Raw genomic sequence first — 23162 nt, 5'->3', positions numbered from 1 at the left:
TAGGAATAACCCCAAAGCCCTCTTTCTCTCTCCTGCACACTTACTTTTATTACTATTACATACGCAAATTTAAATAAATTTATCATTTTAAAAAGAAGTTTCATACCTTCTAAGCATTTAGTCTAGACAGGCTATAAAGAGAATGAACCATGGGCTCTGTGGAGATTGACAAGGAAGAGCACAGCCAGTGTCATGTGTTTGTGACCTATTTTTCACAAGATTTCACACTAATGCTGGTACTGCAGTTAATTCCCCACTGAGACAATACTTGGGGTATCTTGGGTGGAAGCCTTCATACTCTTAAATGGCTGCTAAACTGCCTTAGACTTTCAGCACTATCCTTAGGAACAGCAGCCCTGCAGCCAGGTTCTGGAGGCCTGAACTCAACCAAGAGAAAGACAGCCTGAGATCCAAAGATGATTGGTGAATAGACATTACAGATGGAGGAAACTAATAGGAGTTAAGATGAATCTTTATTGTATCATTTATCTTCTGTTTGCTTTGCTAACAAATACATCATTTTAAAGATTTTTCACACATTTTCACTGTGGATATTTCTTGTCAAAGTGCCCTTTATATTGTTTGTTTGTTTAAAGAAAGCATAAGGATAACTTCTGGGAAATAAAAATGGCTTTAAAGGAATATTCCTAAAATAGCCTTGGAATCTTAAAATTTCTTTGATGTCTCATTTTACATTATAAAATGTTAAAATAATCACCCTACATGTCTGGCTGAGCTAAAGGATTTGAGAGATGCCTTCTTTGTTCCTCTAAACACTAGCAGCTTCCAAATAGGCCATATATATATATATATATATATATATATATATATATATATATATATATATATGTATATATATATATATATGCTCAACATATATTTGAATGCTATTCTACTTGTAATTATAGGTTAGACTTTTGGGATGTGCATTGTAGCTGTGTTTTTCACTAATTGCATCAGTCTGTGTTGCCATGGGCTAAGTACAATAAAAAGTCTCAAACAGACAATTTATGAGGAGCTCCCCTGCCAGGCCGTGTGCTCCCCATCACCCCTGCAGTGCCACGCACTGGGCACCGCCACCGCCAGGAAGTGGGGGGGAATAAAGGGGTGGGAAGGAAACCTCACATCCTGCCAGAGTCCTGGTATTCTGGGCAGGTGGATGTGGGAGGCTGCTCATGCTCTCCACACCACCCAGCTGGGCATCTGGCTGTCAAGAGTCATATCCTAGTCTGTGGGAGTAGTAGGAAGGGGACAACCCTGGGGATCCCTGGGCCTCACAGAGGCCAAGGATGGCAAGTTCTAGCTCCTGGGCATCGCAGGCAACACTCGATTCTGCCTAAGAGCTAAAAATGAATGGGGGGCCCTGGAGCAGTTCAGTCCACCCTCGGGCCGAAGGATGAAATGGGGCAGGGAAGGGAAGCAGCAGCACCCAGTTGTTCCTGTGCAAGCATGGAGAGAGAGTCACCAGTCCAGTTTTATGGTTGCAAATGCTGGACCAACACAAGGAGTCTAGTTGAAAAGAGACAATCCATGGCCTTTTATTGTAGAAAAGAGAGAGAGGAAAAAGTAGAGAAGTCGAGGCTGGCCATGGTCACGTGGAGAGATGGGGAAGGGAAAATAAAGACAAGAAGCTAAAAAGATGAGAGATAAGAGAGAGAGAAAGAGAAGGGGGAGGGGGCAAGCAGCCCATTATAAGGTGGACTGGGCTACCTGTCTGTTCTCAGGTAACTGTGGGGCAGGGCATACCTGGCTGCGGTCAGTTGACTGAGGGTGGAGTCCAGCCAGAATACTGGGAGCTAGGAGCATTGTCTACATGATAGATAACAGAAGATAATGGAGTTGGAAGACTCATGGTGTCAGGCATCTATATCTGGGGGAGTGTCTTTCACTGTTCTGTCCCTTGTAGAATCTCCTACTGGGTCTCTGGAAACAAGTCTCACTCAACCAAAAATACAGACTGTCCTTCATGGTCCCATAATCCCCAGTGAGCTCATTAAGACATGGAGCCTTGCCATCTTTAATTTGTTGTCTTTTTACAAGGACTTTTGCTACAAACTCTTCCATGATATTTATTTTATAAACAAGTTAATAAGATCACTTTCACTCTACATGGCACCCTCTCCAGGGCACCATCATGAATTTGATCCTCCCAACTTCTTGAAGTGCTGCAGGCATACCTATAGTACACTGTAGGGGCTTGAATGAAAAGGGCCCCAACTGGCATGATTAGGAGGTGTGGCCTCATTGGAGTAGGTGTGTCACTGAGGGTGGGCTTTGAAGTTTGAAGTGTTCAAGCTAGGCCAAATGACTCTCTTCCTTCTGTCTGCTGATCCAGATGTATAACTCTCAACTATCTCTCCATTAAGGAAGTCAGGACAGGAACTCAAGCAGGGCAGGAACTTGGAAACAGGAGCTGATGCAGAAGCAATAGAGGATGCTGTTTAATTGCTTGTTTCCCATTGTTTCCTCAGCCTAGCTTAACAGAACACAGGACCAGCAGCCCAGGAATAGCACTACCCACAATGAAGTGGGCCTTCCCTTCCCTCATCAATCATGAGGAAAATGCCTTATAGCTGGATCTTATGGAAACATTTTTTTCAATTGAGTCTCCTCTTCTCTGATGACTCTAGCTTGTGTCAAGTTGACATAAAACCAACCAGTACACCCCTTTTCATTTTAAAACTAAGAATTTTTCATTGTAGAAACTTCATTATCTAGAACACTGTCTTAGTTAAGGTTTATATTTATGTGATAAAACACCATAACCAAAAGCTTTTTGAGCAGAAAGGGATTATTTTTGCTTACATATCCCATTCACAGTCCACCAGAAAGGGAAGTAATGGGAAGAACCCAAGGCAAGAATTGGAGCAAAAACCATGGAGGGGTGCTGCTTATTTGCTTACTCTCTAAGGCTTGCTCAGGACCACTTTCTCAGAGGTGACAGCAACAGCCACACTCCCACATCAATCACTAATTAAGAAAATGTGCACATAAGCCTGCTGGCCAACCAATTTTATTTAAGCATTATTGCAGTTGTTGTTTCTTCTTCTCTGATCACTGTAGTTTGTCTTAAATTGACAAAAACAAAAGCAAGTAAGCAAAAACAAAAACCCAATCATAACCATCACAATGTTTCCTTTCTTTCCTATCGAAAGTTCCATCTTTGATCTCTCTTGAGATTGCATATTCCAGTGAGGACTTATGAGTGATAAAGAACACTAGAAGTGAAATCAGTTGGAATCCCAGACATTTACTAACTCTGTCTCTATAGTAGTATCATCTCATCTTGCCTTGTTAAAACATAGTGTGCTTATCTGGAAAACCAGGATAAAATATCCAATATCATTAGACATAACTATGTATTGACCCCTTCTACCATGAAAGTACTTTCATAATTAGCTTAGTATCTAGTTGCCCAGATAATTATTAACACGTTCTCTAGAGAAGGTAATAAGGCACAACCATAGGGCTAACTTCCAGACAAGATGCAAGAAAGATCATCAAGAAGCAGTCTCTGAAGCCTTAGCATCTATTTATTATTCTCCAATCATTATTTTTCTTTCATCCTTTCTTCTTCTATCCTGGTAAGCACTCAGGTCCACCCTGAGAAGGGAGTATGGTACGTTATACATCCTTTTTCCATCATGAGCAACCAATAAACCATTTAGAATCATGGACTGTCTCTTTCATCAATATCCACTGTGGGGAGCCATGGAGAAGTCATTCCAACACAGCTTAATTCTCCTCTAGAAGGCTTTTCCGCACTCCCAGCCACAACTGCCACCAAGCCTACCTCTGCTAAGCTAAGGACAATAACCCATGGGACAAATGGGTACTCCCCTTTCCCCCTGCCCCAGGCTAGTCGCTAGTCCATCTCCAGCATGTGGTCTCCTGACTCCACTCTTGGCTCTTCTGAAACTCCCAGCAATGCCTGTATGTACATGAGTCTGAGAACCTCACAGCCCCAACCTTGTTGCAGGCCTTGGGACTCCTGAACCAACTCCAGTTCTCCTACATTTCAGACTGGGATTTCCCACCCCTGGAACAGTGTCTCCACTCTTCCAAACAGCCCACCGCCCATCCCAGCAGCAGCGTGTGGTAAGTGCAGTCAAACTGCCTGCATTGCACCTCCCTCCCCAAGAGGCATGCCCTGTGGCAGAGCAGACACAGACTAACACTAGACATTTCTTTAAGTTCTTCCTATTATTTCCCTTGCTTCATCAAAAAGCAAGTTATGCATCCAGCATGCATCTTTGGATTACACACCTAATCTAAATTTGGCTCAAATATTAGAAAATGCAATGTACCGCTACCTTATTGTAGTATTTCTCTAAAAAAGTTTATATCCACAACCTAATTGACCATGTTTCTGGAAGCTTAATAAAATATTTTTATTTTTCAAATACCACAATTCTGAAAATGCCACCTTGTTCAAAAGTTTTGCTTTTGAACCAACAGGGTGACAATATATGTGTTACTTCTCTATCTTGATTAGGTAGTGTAACTTACTTCAGAATACTGAAGATGATATCATTGATGCACAGGTAATAAAATTCAGACCCGCATTCTTAGTCAGAACTTTCTACTGCCATGATGTTACCACATCAAAGGCTGATCACAAGATCAGCACATGAATAATAGTGATAATAATAAAAATGATGGCAGCTAATGTTTATTAACTACTAGATGCCAGAAAAGACACTAAACATATCTTAATGATTATTTCATTTTGTTCTTACTTATGTACATATATTTTATGACATGAGGCTGTTCTCTTAGCATCATAAAGATAAAGAGATCTGGAAAGCTTAATGCACTGTCTAAGTTAACAAAATGAGGAAGGGAAGAGAGGGAATCTGCAGTCTAGATTCATCAGGCAGCAAAGCAGGAGCCCCACAAAGTTTGCATATTGAATTTTCCCAGGCATGACCTCCAACAGGAATTTAGCCCCCCTCTTCTTTGTTCCCTCAGTACTGGGTATACCCCACTATTAGAGCATTCAGTGTGCTATATTATAGTTATTAGCTTAAATGCTTAGATTCTCAACTAGTCTACATGTCATTTGTGTGACATTCTGCATCTTTTATCTTTGGATTCCAATACCTGGCAGAATGGCTTATGTACACTAGCGTTGGTGCAAATTAAGATATCAGAGGAAATATCTCTTGTATTTGAAATGAGTCATTGTCTCTCCACCTCCAAAAGGACTGTCCATTTATAAATAAGAACAATTCTTATGTTTTGATGCCAAGCAATGCTCACAATTTTGTGTTTATGAGCCAGTACATGTGTGCAACTGGCAAGAAACATCTTGGGAAAATGCTACCCTATTATTACAAGGCACTATTGAAAAGGGACCAAAGAAGAAAATTCCTACTGTCCTAACATGATCCAGCTGCAGCAGACAAGTTGTCATTACACCAACAGAAAGTTATTGCCTCTTGACTCAAAACCAGCAAATTGGCCTGAAGTTACAGGATACAATCTTCATTGCATATTGTTATGAACTCAAACTTCATTGTAAAAACGCACGCTATCTCTGCATGGGGAAGCTGTCATTGTGTCCCAGTACCAGGTATGCAATCAGCGTCTGATGGGAAGCTTGCCAGGATGGCCATCTGTGTTGTGCTTTGTTGCTAGGGCACAAACAAGGATCTGTGTAGTATCTTGTTTTCACCCTAGCCACAAAAGCCTGGAACAGTGACAAAGGCTGCTCAAAATGCTACAGAATCAAGGAAATGTATATATTTTGTTTAGTTTGTGGAAGGGCTACAGGAGGCAGCTCAGAAAACCAAGACTTGCATCTGGGTTCTGTACCTAAAGGTTCCAACATAGATGCATGCTTTTCTGAGAATACTAAATCCTTATGGAAAAATATGGAGATCCTAAGATTCTATCACATTAAAAGTATATTAAATACTTATAGATACTTCATGGATAAACCTCTAGATCCTTTAGCATTTATTAATTATTGGAATGTAGAGTGAAAGGACATTATTAAATAATTCTTATGCAAATAACTTCTTAGAGTGACTACAAAGCAAACAGTTCTAATGTTTAAAGTTATCTTCTTTTGTTTTACTTTTTAGTAATGAACCTACATAAGAAAATGTGAATTCTGATAGCAGATGTAGTTAAACATGGCAAAAAACATAAAGGTGTAAAATATAGCTAGAGGGAGAAGAGACATGAGTAGGATGTGGGACAGTCATAGTAGACTACCACAAATGTCTAACTAAAGCAAGAACCTGGACTGTATTTGCTAAAGCAATTTTATTACAAAAATTATTCCACTTATGTAGGTTACATGGATCAAGATAAATTGTTTTGAACCCACCTACAGGGTATTAGGCACAACCTAGATGTTGTAGATTCAAAGAAAAAGGAGAAAGTGTCTTGGCACAGTCTAACCAGAAACACACCTGGACAATAAGCAATTTCAATCTAGGCTGACATTTAAAGTGATGTGAAGTCATCTGGAAGCCAGAAACCAAGACTACCTAGGGGGAAATGGCCAAAGAAGTCTTCACAGTAAACGCAAATTCCACTTTAAGCAGTAAAGCCCAAGAAAAACATCACTTCACTGTGTAGGCCAGTGAGGACATAGAAGACAGAAGAAAAAGTATACAGAAAAAAGCTAAGCTGAAAACTCTACAGGAAAATATGGATTCATTTTCTCTATTTCAAATGCAAACAAGTTGTCTCTTAAGTTCTGCATTTCCAATGAGAGATTGCGATGCTCAATGTGCAATTCTGAGCTAATTTTCTTTATACTGTATCATATCATACTGGAAAACTCAGCAAAGTGTATCATTTAATGGTATATCAAGGTTATTATTAACACACTAAACATAGAGTACTTGGTGAGCATCAAAAGAAGAGATAGTAAGATCTGCCTCCTTATGGTCAGATCCCCAATTGTAGGTAAAATCATGACACATCTTTCTTTGAAATCCCTTGTACATATGTAGCAAAGGGCTGCCTTGCCTGGCCTCAGTGGGAAAGGATGTGCCTAATTCTGTAGAAACTTGATGCCCCAGGGTAGAGAGATACAGGGAGAGGCACCCTCTCAGAGGTAAAGGGGAGGAGGGATTGGGGAAAGAACTCTGGGGGCAGAAAGGGGGTGGCACTGGGGATTTAAATAAATAAAATAATTAATAGAAATTTTAAAAAATGTAAAAAAAAATTATCAACTGTAGGGTAATTCCCAATACACTTTTCCATAGACTTCCAGAAAGACTCCTCTCTATGGATTCCTACCAGTTTATACATTGAACATATAACCACATTTCTCAAAATCAAGGACAATGGAAACCTTCTGTCCTTGGAGACATTTTTATTCAAGAAAGAGTCGGAAAGGACACATGTAGACCCTTGATAGTGAATGCTGGCATTGGTTACTAAGGTCTCCGATTAGGGAATATACAACTGAGAAATGTTTCATAATACCTTCACTTAGTGAGGACATTTTACTGGATCAAGGAAGAGAAATAGGTCTTACAAGATTTACCCTCCTGATCCATATTTAAATATGAGCATCCAAGATATATTCACACAAATTCTCTAAATTAAATTCTTCAAATAACAAAGCTGATTTGAAAATAGCATAGCTAATTATGTTCTCCCTATCTTAACAGTGGCTCTTCTAAATCAAAGCAGGCACAAATAGCTGGCTGTAGATAAGAATAGCTTACCTGTGAGAATATGAAGGAAATTTAATGAAAACTAAATAAAGAAAACGGACTTATACAAGAAAAGGCTTAGGGAGGAAAATAGTAGCTATGGTTGTTCTACAAAAGGGACTATTTTCAGCTTGAGGAAAGAATTCTAAAACAGGACTCTACCTGTGGTGTGTTATGATGAATGTAGAAAAATCAAAGAAGACTATGAGTTTTAGACAGAGACAGAATGGTTTAATCCCCCGTTTAACATACCAATTGACATGACTCTATTTGGTAGATAGAATAAAAACCATAATGGTGGAACACCAAAGCCAGAAGGTTGAATAAGACCAGGTATAGTCTTAACACTCACTCTTGTCTCAACTTTACTTATCAAACTGAGTCATCATATGCTAAATGCATTGCTCTAAGGACTGTAGTACAAGTGGAACTAGCAATTAGGAAGAAACAATGTGTTAATTAAATACACATTCATTTCAGATCACCTGATGATGAAATTTCATTATTTAATAGAAGATAGGTTTGATGATCACTCAGTGTCTCTATGGAATGGCATTTTCCTCTTTTGTTTTATTTGTTTGTTTGAAGTAAAATCAAGTGTAATTTCTATCACACAAAGAGATACAAGATACACTATATTATCACATCTAAATGTTTTTTACTGTCTTGTGTCTGTTAACTTTCAAATCCTGGACAAGAGGGTGAGGTGCCTACTTAACATACCAAAGCAGACCTGGTCTCCATGTTCTCCCAGCATCCCTAAATTCCTACCTATTATAGGATATGGCTGGCATACCCTGTCTTCTACCCTGAACTCTCCAGCCCAGGGGCTGGACATCCTCTCCTCATGAGGTTCTTTCCAATATGATCTAGACATGTTGGTTACCTGCCCTTATTTGATTCTTTTATACCTTTGGTCTCTTTGCTGCTATACTTGGTTCCCTCTTTCTTTTCCCCTCCCCCTCTCCATATACTACAGTAACATGACCACCCTGGACTCTCCTTATGTGTCTGCCTCTGGCTATGCTCTCACATATCTATAATAAATTGTCTCCTTCACCATTCCTAGAAGCAACCATGTTCTTTCCTTTCTTTTTTGTTTCTTTTTTTTCATTCAATATCTAGCTAACTTCTTAAATAGCTTTATCTCTTATAGTATTAATTTTGTTAATTCCCTAAAGTTTTCCAAACAAAAAGACCCATAATCTAATAGTTTATGTCCTTTTCCTCTTCTTTTAAAATTACATCAATGTCCCTTTGTTGAGTCTTGATGTCTTCATATTACCCAAACTAAAGATTCTTTGGAATAAAGCAAATAACAAAGTGACCTGATATACTCTGAGTCCCATGTGCTGTAGCTGAGGTATCTAGACTTTTACAACTCCTGTCCCAAAGTACATCTGTCAGCAGTACTGACTCAAAACTTCACCCACTCTGTGCCATGGAATAGGGCCAGCTCTAGAGAAGCAGGCAGAAGCCACAGAGCAGACACACTACTAGTTGAGACAAAGGTTGGGTTTTCTATCAAGGGATTTTGTTTCACAACTTCATTAAAGATAATTCGTAAGTGGGCATGTGTCCCACAGTAGATTAGAGGCATAAACAGCCTCTAATCCTTAGAGGATCAGCTTCCTGATAGCTATGATTTTTAGATCCAACAGTCATAATATTTTCACAAAAATGAAAAGACAATGGTATTTAGGTATACATATCAGAGGAGTAGTGGCTACCAACAGCCCAATTTCACTAGAATGCCCATTTTAGAAAAATGGATTTATTATTTATGCATTCTTCTACCCTAAGAGTAGGTCACCTTTCTTAGTTCTTCACAATTTCTTTTTTGTTTTTTTAAGATTTATTTATTATTATATATAAGTACACTGTAGCTGTCTTCAGACACACCAGAAAGGGCATCAGATCTCATTATGGGTGGTTGTGAGCCACAATGTGGTTGCTGGGATTTGAACTCAGGACCTTCAGAAGAGCAGTCAGTGCTCTTACCCACTGAGCCATCTCGCCAGCCCCCACAATTTCTACATATATGCATTAGGTCCAGAGTTCACAGAAATGCAGCACATTAATATGCTAGATTCATAATTGATACTTTGATTTTAACATTACACCTTCCCAATCACCTTTTGGCATTTTATGTTTGTGTGTTAATAGTTTTGTTTATATCTAACTCTCTTCTTTTAGTGAGTATATTGACAGTAAATACATAGAGAGTTAAATACAACAGTTCTTTCGGACTGCTTTAGTTCTGTTTCATGTGTCTTCTTTACCTCATGACTTACGCTATTTAATTTTATCCATTGAAAAACAGGCTTACTTTTGTTGGGAACATGACTACAAGACCTTCTACACTTTTAGGGACAAAGAAAATGAAACAAGCCATTCCTCCCACATTTTTTTTTATGCAGGCAAAACTTTCTAATAATGTCTGTTTATTTTATTGAAGTCACACCATGAAAATGAAGTCTGGGGAGCTGAATATTTAGCTTTCTTATAGAATTTCTAGCCACTGTCCAAAGGAAGATACTGAGTTTCTGTCTTCTTCTACCTGCTGCTGTCTCCTTTCTGTTTCATCCATGTTAATATTTTGCAAGGATTTCCTAGTAGAAAAGGCATGGGAAGATCTATTTGGTCTTCTCCTCCCCATTGCTACCTATTGGAACCTATGTTTTATACAATACACAAGAAAGGGAAAATTATTTAGGGATGAAATTTTATCCTTCTCATTCTCCTTCTGCTTCTTCCTTCATCTTTTTCCTTCTTTGAGATATAAATTGGATAATATGTGGGTCATAGCCTGACATGTTGAAGTCAGATGTACTCCCAGGAAGAAAGTTGTTTATCTATCAAAGATGTTGAAGAAAACTAAGCAAATTGAAATTGCTGTGTTTGAGTCCTCATGGATGAGGAAATAATTTACAAGTAGAAGAATAAAAATGGAAAAAGTCAAATGGTGTAGTATAGACTGAAACTTGAAATGGATCTAAATATATATGCATATATATTTCTGAGTAACTCTGTATTCTGTGTATATGTTTGTGTGTCTGCATTTCTGTCTGTGTGAGGATATTTGTTAATTTTTGGTCTAGATCTGTCCATCAGAAGTACCTATAAATGTCAATGCCCCCCTCAGAATTGATATGAGTTTATTCTTAACATCCAGGCTTCTCTCCATATAAAAGGCTCTTTGTTTCTTTCATAATAATTTCTTTATTTTTACTTTATCTAAATTGGTGATTTGACTACATGTACGTCTATATGAGGGTGTTGGATCCCCTGAAACAATAGTTACAGATAGTTGTGAGCTGCCATATTGGTTCTGCAAATTGAACCCAGGTCCTCTGGAAAAGCCAGTTCTCTTAACTACTAAGCCATCTCTTGAATTCCTTCTTTGTTTCTTTCGATGCACGGTTCTTCATTGAAGAATCCAGAACACACAAATGCATTGACACCGATCTGGGAAAAGAAAACCACAATTCAAAAAAATTGGTAATGTTTTGCTATATTATAAACTAAGGAGTTTCTTAAAGAATTGAGGCAGCAAGTCAAAAGGTCATTAGAGCCAGTTTAAAGGGCTTTACTGGTCAGTGTAGGACAAAATGAGCATCAAGAAGACACTGACCTTTAAAGGTTTTAGGCTTTGGAGTTAAACAAAAACCCATGAATCATTAGTAACACAAGAGTGTGGCATAGAAGTCAAAGCTCCATATTACAGTAGAGCATACCCCCCTCAAATAATTTTGTTTTACTAACCACTAACCCTGAGAACAAAGTAATTGATGGCTACTTATACAGTAGTATTTCATTTAATCAAGGGATGAAGAAGTTATCATTGGTAGACAAAGTTGCTCATTTTGCCTTATTATAAGACAACACAAGGAGAATATTTAATGGCTATTACTGTGGGCAAACAGAATAACAACTCAAGACATTCTATAAAACCTGCTTTATTTAAAATGTCACAACCATAAAATAGAAGGAAAAATTGGAAATTGCTCAGATGGGAGGAAAAGGAAAAAAATGACAATGAAATAAACATATACTCATTCCTGGTTTTGAGTCCATTACTTCACTATGTTGATGGAAACAACTGACATTTCTTGGGAAGATGGTCAGAGAAGCTTGAAGTGGATGCCAGCTAGTGTAGAGATTTATAACTGGTCAATGAGATGAGAGGAAGTGACCGCTGAATGCTAAGCTCTAAATGTGACATCTCTATCACCCTTTTAAGGCTCACGATCATTAGAGAAGAAAGAGAATGAAGAACTGGGGAATGGGAAAATGCTGGGAAACGTGGTCTTTTGGACATGACATGGCTGTTGCATCTGTGAATATACATCAGCAGTGCCACAAAACTGAACACAATGACATTCCATCATAGTTGTCAGAGAGGCTCATAAAACTCTATTTCTCCTAGAAGAATGTTAGACATTAGAGACAGTCAAAGTTTTTAGGAGGAGAGAGAGTCATATTTGTCAGTGGTATAGTCCCTGGCATATTGCCCTTACCCATTCTTACTGAGGCACACCTAATTAAATTCCTTAGGTCACAAAAAACCCCACATAGATGTAGAAGGGGCAGTTAGAGAGAAGAGCCTTTATGAGATAGAAAGAGATAAGAAAGGGTCATGAGGAGACATTGATTAAAGACCATGTTATGAGGGAAGGGAACAACATTGAGATTATAGTTTCAAAAGAATATTGTGTGTGTATATGTGTGTGTGAAATTGTAAGAGAATAAATTTTAAAATGCTGATATCAAATGTGATTTTAAATTAATCACAAATTTCCTGAATTTACATATGGTATGTATGTGTGCATGTGTGAGAGTGTGGTGTGTGGGGGGGAGGGGGAGAGGGAGAAGAAGAGAAGGAAAGAGGTAGAGAGAGCTAAGACACATTATCAACACAGAAATGTGATTGAAGGGACTGTGGACACTTAGCAGTTTTGCAGCTTGTCTGAGGCATTTTAATTATTTCAAAATAGAAAGTTTAAAACTCAGAGACAAAGGATAATGAGGATATAGGTTTTGCTTGGTAACTACAAGTGTTTATGATAACATACATCTTGGAACTCACAGGCCAAACTCCACAAAAACTTCTAAACTTCTGTATATGTCCAAACTCTAGGGGCATTACACTCAAGGCTCAAATATATAAAATTCATTCTTTTACCAGGTTTGTATCATACTCTACCAAACTACCTTCAGGAGTATTCAAGACATTTTAAAATGCTTCATAAATTTCCCTCGGTCATCACTTTAGTATAAGCCAGGTGTTCACTTCCATATGGCCCTTTGATCTTCCACAGGTTACTTACTCCTTGCTCTAGTAAGATATCTCAGTTGCAGCTGCTGCCTATCTTAATGCGCCTGGTCTGGAGCACCACACCTGCTGGTGAGATCACTGTTATCATAGCTTGAATGCACTTAACTGTCCTTCACGCAGACGAACTGCTGTCCAGAAGCTTCTACCTCTGCACACTAACTCCAAGTAAAGAAAGGACTCATTTTGAAAGGCCAGCTGCAGTGGTAGTTCTTTCTTCTAAGGATTTCCAGGGATCTCTGGAATCCAAGGGCAGCACCAACCAGCTTCCAAAATAATAGACATATCTGAATATCTGTGTCAGATGCTGACCAACTTCATCCTGCTCACTGGCTTGGTTTGATGGCAGGAATCCAAACAGAATTTGCATTTTTAAAATATTGGAGAAAAGTCAAGACTCTACTTCAAGGATCCATAAAATAATTTAAAATGTCAATTTGCCCATCATTTAAAGTTTTCTTGGGATATAGCCATGAGTGCTCACTTATGCATTGTCCAGGGCTACTTTCATGCTATGCTGGCAGTGTTAAGTACTTGTGACAGAAATCTGAATAGTTGAGTATATGTATTATCTAGTCTATTAAAGAGTACATCCATTGATTCCCTTCCAGGAGCCTACAACACCATTACTCTTTAAACAGACATGATTTAAATTATTCAGATAATAAATTCAGTGCCTCTTGAAGCCAACTCACATCATCACTCTAGGAAAGCATGAACCATTGAAACACAATCCTTGCCTCTTAAAGGTAACTTATTTACCTGGAACTGATACATTCATGTCCAAGTAAACACGCTTTGAGCTGGACTGAGACTTTGGGAGTCTAGGAGCTTGAGGACTGACTCTCAACCAATTTTCCAGGACTTCTCATATAACATTCAGAGTCCAAATGGGGAACTTAATGAATGAGATCATTACATTAGAAGCCCCATAAAGGATGGAAAGAAAATAAATGAAATGTTGTAGGAGATGAAGTATTATTGGAGATGTCAATAAAGTCATAAAAAAGCACATTCTAGTTCAGTTTTAATTTCTTTCCTGTTGTCAGTTCAGTTTATAAGGCCACAAAGTAAAGATACTAGGTCACCTCAATTGTAGTTTGACCATCCATTCCCTGGGACTCATACATGATCCTTTTTTGATTATGGAGCATCAAGGTTCCCCATTAGTACAGTGAGTAGCTCTTCAGTCTCATGATATTGGAGCACCTTCACAATTTATGCTCATGGGGATTTTTCAATGAGCTTTAATCTTTATACCTATGGGATATAATTTCTGTTGTTTTCAGTGAAATGATAAAAGAAATAATTTCCTTGTAAACTAACTTAAAGTTACTGACACCCACCAGCATTCTTGACCTGCCACATCAGTTACAAGCTACAAAGAAGTAAGTCTGTCAAAAACCTTAATGAGTTTAAAAGTAGATTCTTCCCAGTCCAGCTCAGACCATGCCTTCATTTCAGTCCTCTATAACCTTAAGCAAAACCAAGTGCAGCTACTCCTGGACTCCTAGTCCACAAACACCATGAAACAGTATTTTATAAATTTACCCATGATAACATTTATGGAAACGTACACATGACAATAAAAAATGAGTATTATAAGCAATAATACCACCATTTATTAATTAATCTATTTAGATATGTGTGTGTATGTGTGTGTGTGTGTGTCTGTGATGCATGCCACAACCTGCACATGGTGGTAAATTGACAACTAACTAGTAAGAATTAATTCTCTCCATCCATTACATGGGACCTGGGAATAAAACTCAGATGGCATGAACCTTTTAGAACTAAGCCATTTTGCCATGAAAATATCTCCACTTAAATATACTGAGGCTGTAAAACAAAATAATATTATGTAAATGACAAACAACAAAATGTACTTCACATCATTCTGGAAACTTGAAAGTCTAAGATCAAGATAGGTAGATTAATTGTCTGATGAGATCTCAATTCCTGGCTTACAGCAATGGTACCTTCTCCCTGCTGCTTCACATAGGATCTCTTTTATAAAAAGTACAAAAATCCCATTCATAAGGACTCCCTCAAACACCTAATGACTTTATACCATCCCACTGAGAATTAGATTTCAGTGGATCAATTTTAGGCCAAATACTAATATTCAGAAATTCCTGTGCTCATTCTTATAACATGAATGATGATTACATTGTATTTATTAATTTATCCACTTTTTGGTTATTATTCCTTTGGTCCTTTAAAGACCGTATACATTGGTAAGAAGAAATAGTTTTCTTCAGCTACTTTGGATAGACATTCTTGAAGAAGCTATGATATGTGTTGAGTGGCACTAAGAATGGGGCTGACATGTCCATGTCTCCTTCCCCTCTAGTCCTCACCCACCACACATCCCACACAACAAAAAGAAAGGTAGGAGACCTGGTACAGACAGCCAACTTGTGAAGAACATGAATGAATCTGCATGTATCCAAATACAACATGCATTGAACCATGGCAATCAAATGATAGAGGAGGCAGAGATATGATGCAGGGGCATCTAAAACCATTAGGTATTACAAATGTGGCTCTTTCATTTACCATGTTGCTAAGGCTTTGTGTGCAAGTCTTCTCAGTATCTCATTCTTACCCATAAAAAAAATGATACAGCAAACTTTTCCACCAGGAAATATTTTCTGTATCTTGTAAGTATATACTAAACATATCACTAGACACTAAGAATATAGAAATAAACGACACCAAGATACTGTCTTCAAGACTCAACTGTGCAAAAGCCTACTGTGCAAAAATTAAATGCTAGGGACAAAAGCAAAACCTTGGCTTTCCATGGTTAATAGGGTTATACCTGTGTGATAGCCAAGGTGTCTCTGGAGTGAATGGACACTAAAAAGTTGTCATATGAATGACACAGAAAGTTGTTAGAATACATACATTTTAGTGAGTATGCTGTGTGAGGAAGAAATAACAGCTCTGCAGTAGGAAGAATTCTTGTGATTTGTTAGTGAAAACCAGTGCTGACCGTGGCTAGGGTAAGACAATCAAAGTGCCCACCCAGGTAGTCACTAGAATGTTGGCAGGGTGAGTTTTCTTGTTATTTTGGTTTGGTTTTGGAATTTTGAGACAGTATCCCAGGCCAGCTAGGAACTGTTTAAGTATCTGAAGATAACCTTGAATTTCTAATCCTCTTCTTCCCAGTGCTTGGATAGCAGGATTGTGCCACCACACTATTTGTGCAAGGCTGGTGATGGATCCTAGGGCTTGACTCATTCTAGGCAAGCACTCCACCAACAGAACACAAATTTGCAGCCCCAAGTTTTTCTTCACATGCTAAAATGGAAGAAGGGAAAGGACTGATGAGAATCCAGGCCAGAACAAAATAATCCCTTGCTCAAGGGGAAAGTTACAGTCTTATACATACAAACTCTGAGGGTGTGTTATCAGTACATCTGTTCTCCATATCTTCTATGTACATGTGTAGAGGAAACTAAAGTAACAAATTCTCTTCTCCAATTATGGACGAACAGTGTGGGATAAAGAGTAACAAGTGGGGAGGTTACAAGGTAGAGAATATGAAATACATGGGCACAGGGCAGGAGATGACAAGGTGAAAAGAAAGTCTGAGTCTTTGAATCCCTAAGAGCCATAATAAGACCCTGGTATTATTTCACCCATGGAACAGTCTCTGGACCGATGTGCATCTCTATTCTAATGGACACTAGGTTCCTTGAAGGCTGGGGATAAACTGGGGTAATGGGGGCAGCTGAGCAACTGAACCATGGATAAACCAAATGTAAGAAGTTTAAGAGGATAGATGTGGCTTTTGGGGAATTTATTGTCTCTCTGGTTAGTTGGGAATCTCTTTATGGAGCATAACAGAAGGTGGCAAAAATGCATCTCAGTACAATTGCTTCCCAGGGGATAGTCAAGAAGACACTAGGGAAAGAAAGCCTGGTGGGAAATATGATGACCATTGAGGATCAGGTCAATGCCACAGTAAGTGGGAAGAATTCAGCAGACTTTGAGCCCATAGTCTAACTCCTGGCAGATCCCAGTCAGGAGAAAGACAGCCTCCATCCATACAGACAGTCTGTTCCTCCTACTGGCTTCACCTCAGTTCTCCCTCTTTGTTTTTCCATCTTTACCTGATGGTTCCCCTTGAAATTATTTTTCATTGAAAGGAAAAGCCAGGATTTTGTTTTGTTTTGTTTTGTTTTGTTGGATTTTTATAATGAGACAGTGGGGGTCAGAGAAGGCCAGTGACAAAAGACAAACAGCATTCATAAGGACATGAGTATGTTTGCAGGGGTGCGAACCCAACTTTGAAAATGATTCTTAGGAAGAGGCCTTTGGTGCCAAATAGTTGAACTGGTGCCAGTCATTTATGACTCCTTCTTTATCATTTCCCCTCAGATGAGGCAGATCAGGACAGATCCACATTCCATCTCTCAGTGTTTGAGGCCCCTCCTGGCCTTCCTCTGCTGGTTTGTTGAGGCTCTTGAGTTTGAGAAAACCCGCCTGGCAGCTCTATCTCAGCATGTTGAGGCGCTTATGCAGATGGGGGTGTCATGGGAGCCATGGCAACAGGGTCACAACAAACAAAAGCAACCCACTGCCTTCCAGCACAAACAATGAAGACCTCCCCAGTTCCCCAGCTACTCTACAAAGTCGCTGAGTGGCCACATCTCCAGAGTCCTCACACCAGACAGTGAGCAGCTGTTTCAACTTTTATGGAAGAGTTTATACATAAAATAACTCAAACCGAGCTTAGCCATGAGCCCATTAGTGTCTCCTCCAGCCATTGGTGCTAACTGCCCCTCTACCATCTCTCATGCCTTTATGTTCTTTCTTCCTCCACTCCTGTCTTCCTCCTTTCCTACTGGCTGTGCAGATTACTTAATTAGAACTAAGAATACAACCCAGAGTAAGGAAATTATTTCCATCCTCGTTGTTTTCATGGAGAGCTGGAAAATGCAAATATATGATCCGTTCCTTGCCTTTATCACAGCGATCAAAAACTCTGTAGTTTCTCAAAGGAGAGAAAGCTTTCCTGTTTAAACCAAGGGCTTTTTCAGAGAAGACTCTTACAGGGAGACAGATCAGATCTGACTTTCAAGTATTACTCACATGAGAAGGGAAGGAGAAGGGAGAGGAGTAATAGAGAAGGGAATCAAGGGGGAGAGGAAGGGATGGGACAGGGTAGCTAGTGGACAGACATCTTCATAGGAAATCATGCAACTTATACAGACACAGAGGATGAAATATGCCTAGGCACAGCTGAAGAACTTGTTCAGCAGTTCAGGTGTGTTACATGGTTGTCTCTGAGAATGGATCTTAACTGAGGCAGTGTTGGCTTACAGACAATTCTGCTAGGCTCCTCCCAACAGCAACCTAGGAATGGCTTGTACCTTCACCTTCAGCCATTGCCTGTGTCAGCATATCAAGGTACTCCTTTATTCCTGCCTTGACACATTTATAGTTCATAACAGACAGTTCTGACAGTACAATCAACTCAGAATGGGTTGAAGGTTATAACCTAAATCTTGGACAAGGGAATGATGCTTCTTGACACTAGGGTGGACAGTAAGTTTTGATCTCAATAAAAAGTGTAATAGCTAAAGCAAACAAGTGAGAAAGGACTAAAATCTATTTTTTTCATTAATTTATTTATTTATTCATTTTAAGACTCTATCTCAGCCCCCTCCCAGTCCTACCCTTATAAGTCCCTTTCCCATTAGTCCTTCCCCTTCTCTGAGGAGAAAGGGAAGCCTCCTTGAATACCACCCCACCCTGGGATATCCAGTGGCAGTAGGATTAAGAACATCCTCTCCCACTGAGGCCCAATTAGAAGACCCATATAAAGACCAATCTACTACAAATGTGTAGGGGACCTAGGTCCAGCCCCTGTATGCCATTTGGTTCATTCTCTGTGAGCCCCATGGGCCCAGGTTAGTTGACTCTGTAGGTCTTTCTGTGGTGTCCTTGACCCCTCCAGATCTCCCAATTCTATTCCCCAACTCCTCCACAAGATACCCTGAGTTTTGCCAGATGTTTGGCTGTAGATCTCTGCATCTGTTTCCATCAGCTGCTGGGTGAACCCTCTCAATGACAGCTATGCTAGGTTCCTGTCTGCAAGCATAGCAGAGTATCATTAATAGTGTCAGGGGGTTGGCTCTTTCCCATGGGATATGTCTCAAGTTGGGGCAGTCATTGGTTGGCTATTCCCTCAATCTCTGCTCCATCTTTAACCCTGCATATCTGTAGACAGGAAAAAATTGGGTTGAAGTTTTCATGGGTGGGTTTGTATTTTCCTCCTCCAATGGATGTGCTGCCTGGCTACAGGAGATAGCCACTTCAGTCTCTATATTCCCCACTGATGAGGGGCATCTCTGGAACTAGCTAGAGACCTGGGATGGGGCAGGACTAAAGTCTTCTGCCCAGAGGTGGGTAAAAATCTGTCTATGGAAAGAGGTGAGGAGGCATGAAAAGAAGTGACTTATAGGATGGAAAGCCAATGTTTACAGAGTACACATCTGATAAGGAGTCAAAATCTCAAATATATAAGGAACCCAAGCCATTCAAAAGTTAACAAACAGAATAATTGATTTATTTATTTTAAAAATAAATAAGCTTCTCAGAAATAAATCTCTACCAAAAACAAACAAACAAACAAAAAAAAAACAAAAAACAACAACAAAAAAAACCAAGCTGATGGCCAAAGGGTACATGAAAAGGCCACTGGTCATCAGAGCAATGCAAATACAAGCCACATTGTGAGGTCATAGTTGTTATGAGAATACCTTTAAGAAAATTAAGTGCTAAATGTTGGTATGTGGGGAGATGGGAAACATGGTACAATCCTGGGAGTGTAAAATAGGGTGGCAGCTATGGAAGACAATGCAGTCAGTTACTCAGAAACCTAAAAGTAGATCAGCCACATCATCCACAGTCTCATTTCTGGGTATCTATGTAGAAAAAAAGGAACTAAAGCTGTCAAGGCAATCATATAATCATGCATCTTCATGTTCATTATACCATGATTCAAACCAATATGTACTATTCAACTGCTAAGATGCAGAAACATAAATGTTCATGGATGATATACAGATGATAGGATCGTAATCAGCCTGATGAAAACACTAATGAACCACTTGTGACAGTACGTGGGAACCTTGAGAACACTGTGGATAATTTTGATATTGGGGTGTCGAAATGGCTACACTCATAAAGACAAAATGAAGAATGGGGCTGCCAAGGACTGGAAGCGGGCATGGGAAATTGCTGTACAATAGGTAGAAAGCTTCAGTTAGAGCCAGGCCTGGCTGCTATCTTATTTGTAGCATACAAGAGACTGAGGGAGAAGGATTGAAATTTAGACAAAGGAAAAAGTAGAGGGGGAAGAAAAGGAGACAACCATGGGGTAGGGAAGGAGAGAGGAGAGAAATGGAGATAGGTGAGGAGAGTAAGAGAGAGGAGAAGGAAGGGATGGGTGGAAAAGGGAAGAACAGGGAAAAGAAAGGAAGGGAGGGGAGGAAAGGAAACGTAGAAGGAGGGAAGCACAGGAGAGGACAGAAGAGGAGGGGAGGGGGCAAGAGGGGAAAGGTGAGAAGTGAGGAGCAACTTCCCATCCCCCTCCCAGTACTTATCAGCCACATTCTTCATTCTGTTTTTAGTTGCTTAGCATTATTTTAGTGTCCCCATATTTAGACACTCCATATCGTATCCACAGTGTCCCCAAGGTTCCTGCATACTGTCACATATGGCAAGGTTCGTTATGGTTTTAGGAAAAGTGAGAAGTAGAGTGGAAGGGAAGAGGCAGGAGGGGAGAGGAAAGGAGAGAAGAAGAGAGAGGAGGAGGGGAGGAATGGGGAGGAGAGAACAAAGGAGGAGATAAGATTCAGTTATACAAGATAATTTCTACATATCTGCTGCACAACAAAGTCACCTAAATAGTATGTATGTTGAAAGATTTGAAAGATTTGCTATATGGGTAGATCTCATATTAAATATTTTTACCACAATTTTTAAAGACAATATTGTACAAAAATATTAATAAATAAATACATAAAATTATGAATAAACTAGTTTATTCAGCCAATATAATCCTTATTTCATAAAAATTGTGCAGGCTGAAAGAGAACTTAAAAGATAAAGGCCCACAGTCATCCTGTCAGGAAGAAATGAAATAGGATAGCAGGGTAGTGTGAGCAGCAGAGACAAGGGTGTCTGGTCAGAGAGCCAGCTCCCTTGGTTCAATTCCCATCCATTTCCAGCATATGTAAACAATCCAGAATGCCCATTCCATGTATCCCTGTTAGCTGCTTACCCAATTTGTGTCAAGGATAGATTCAAGTAAGGCTATATGAAGATAAAAAGAGCCCCTCCTTTGCTCCTGCCTGGTTATTGGATATATTAAAATAATATGGTGAGCAATAGCCCCATTTACTAACTACTCCTATTTAGTCATTAGTGTCTATTTGCAACATGAAATCCTAGAGAAATAAAATAAGGCTTTTGAATGTTTTGCAAATTAAATTTGCAATGGAAAGACACATGATTCCAGTGGAGTCCAAAGTAGCTGGAAGGGAGACTAATGCAAACCAGGCTGAGGGCTCAATGAGAAAGGCATTGTGTTAGGCCTCAGCTTGCCCCAACCTCTAGTCTGCTTTGGATGGAAATATGAACCTTGGGAAAAACAAATGATGCAGTTGACACAGGCTGTTTCTTTTATATTTATTTATTACTTATTCACTTTACATCCTGCTCACTGCCCCACACCTGGTCACTCCTCCCACCATCTTCATCCCCCATCCCTTTCCCTCTGAGTGGATGGGGGTCCCTCTGAGTATCTCCGTGCCCTGGCACTTCAAGTCTCCTCTGTAAAGCTAGGCACATCCTCTCCCATTGAGACCAGTCAAGGCAGCCCAACTAGTAGAACATATCCTACATACAGGCAACAACTTTTGGGATAGCCCTTGCTCCAGCTGTTTGGGAGCCACATGAAGACAGGACTACAAACTGCACTTCTGTTATATATGACTAGGGTGGCCTAGGTCCAGTCCATGCATGTTCTTTGGTTGGTGGTTTAGTCTCTGAGAGCCCCAAAAGTCCAGGTTAGTTGATTCCTCCTGTGGTTGAATCCACAGGAAAATAGATGTTGAAGACCACAGGAAGTCTTCCTGTCTAGCTCCTATCCCCTTAGGGGCTGCAATCTTTTCTCCTATCCTTCCATAAGAGTCCCCTAGCTCCACCCACTGTTTGGCTTAGGATGTCTGCATCTGTATGAGTCAATTGGTGTGTGGAGTCTCTCAGAAGACAGCCATGATAGACTCCTGTCTTGCAAGTATAGCAGAGTATCATTGATGGTGTCAGGGATTGGTCCTTGTCAGTGGGATAAATCTCAAGTTGGGCCCGTTATTGGTTGGCCATACCCCCCAATAGTTGCATTTCTTATAGACAAGGTAAGTTTTGGGTTGAAAGTTTTGTGGGTTCATTGGTGTCCCTATTGCTTCACCAGGGTTCCTCAGTCTGTTATTTTTTTTTTAAAAGAGTGATGAGACAGCCTCTACAGTCACCACAGGTACATCCATGTGGTGTCACAATTCTTCTCTGAAAAAGGTAGCCCTGAAGGAAGACATTGGGATTATATATACATACACATACACAATATACATATACATGTTTTGTGTATGTTTTTGTATATACATACACATACATATATGTACATATACATATATACATACATATATGCCTTTCAAGAATATAGGTTCTATATTTTTGGATATTCTGTATTGTAGATTTGCTTGATAGATATATATTTATTGTTTATTTTTTTAATTTTGAGGCTTTCATACATGAATGCTATATTGATATTGCTTTTCCCTGTCAGATTCACCTATGTTGTCCACACTTTTTTCCAAATTTGTGACTTCTTCCTCTTTAATATTACTACATAACATACATATGCTATATTTCATTACATTATACTATACTATATAATTATTTTAATATAATAGCTACTGAGTCCATTCAGTGTTTATGCACGTGTGTGTGTGTGTGTGTGTGTGTGTTGTATGTTTAGTATGTTTAGGGCTGACTCGTTGGGATTGTTTAAACCTATCTGTGGATTCATTGTTGGAGAAGTCTCTCTCTCTCTCTCTCTCTCTCTC

General features: G+C 39.4%; 1 long non-coding RNA gene across 1 annotated transcript in view; it reads right to left on the bottom strand.

Annotated features, from left to right (window-relative positions):
• Positions 1-10884: 10884 nt before the first annotated feature.
• LOC116095349 overlaps positions 10885-23162 on the bottom strand; it is a 51085-nt gene continuing 38807 nt past the window's right edge. The window contains exon 3 of the long non-coding RNA XR_004120562.1: positions 10885-11150. This is a non-coding gene — a long non-coding RNA (uncharacterized LOC116095349). The remainder of the gene's footprint in view (positions 11151-23162) is intronic.

Source organism: Mastomys coucha, unplaced genomic scaffold (genome assembly GCF_008632895.1).
Source record: "Mastomys coucha isolate ucsf_1 unplaced genomic scaffold, UCSF_Mcou_1 pScaffold18, whole genome shotgun sequence".
NCBI classification, from domain to species: Eukaryota; Metazoa; Chordata; class Mammalia; order Rodentia; family Muridae; genus Mastomys; species Mastomys coucha.
This window is presented reverse-complemented; position numbering and strand designations above follow the sequence as displayed.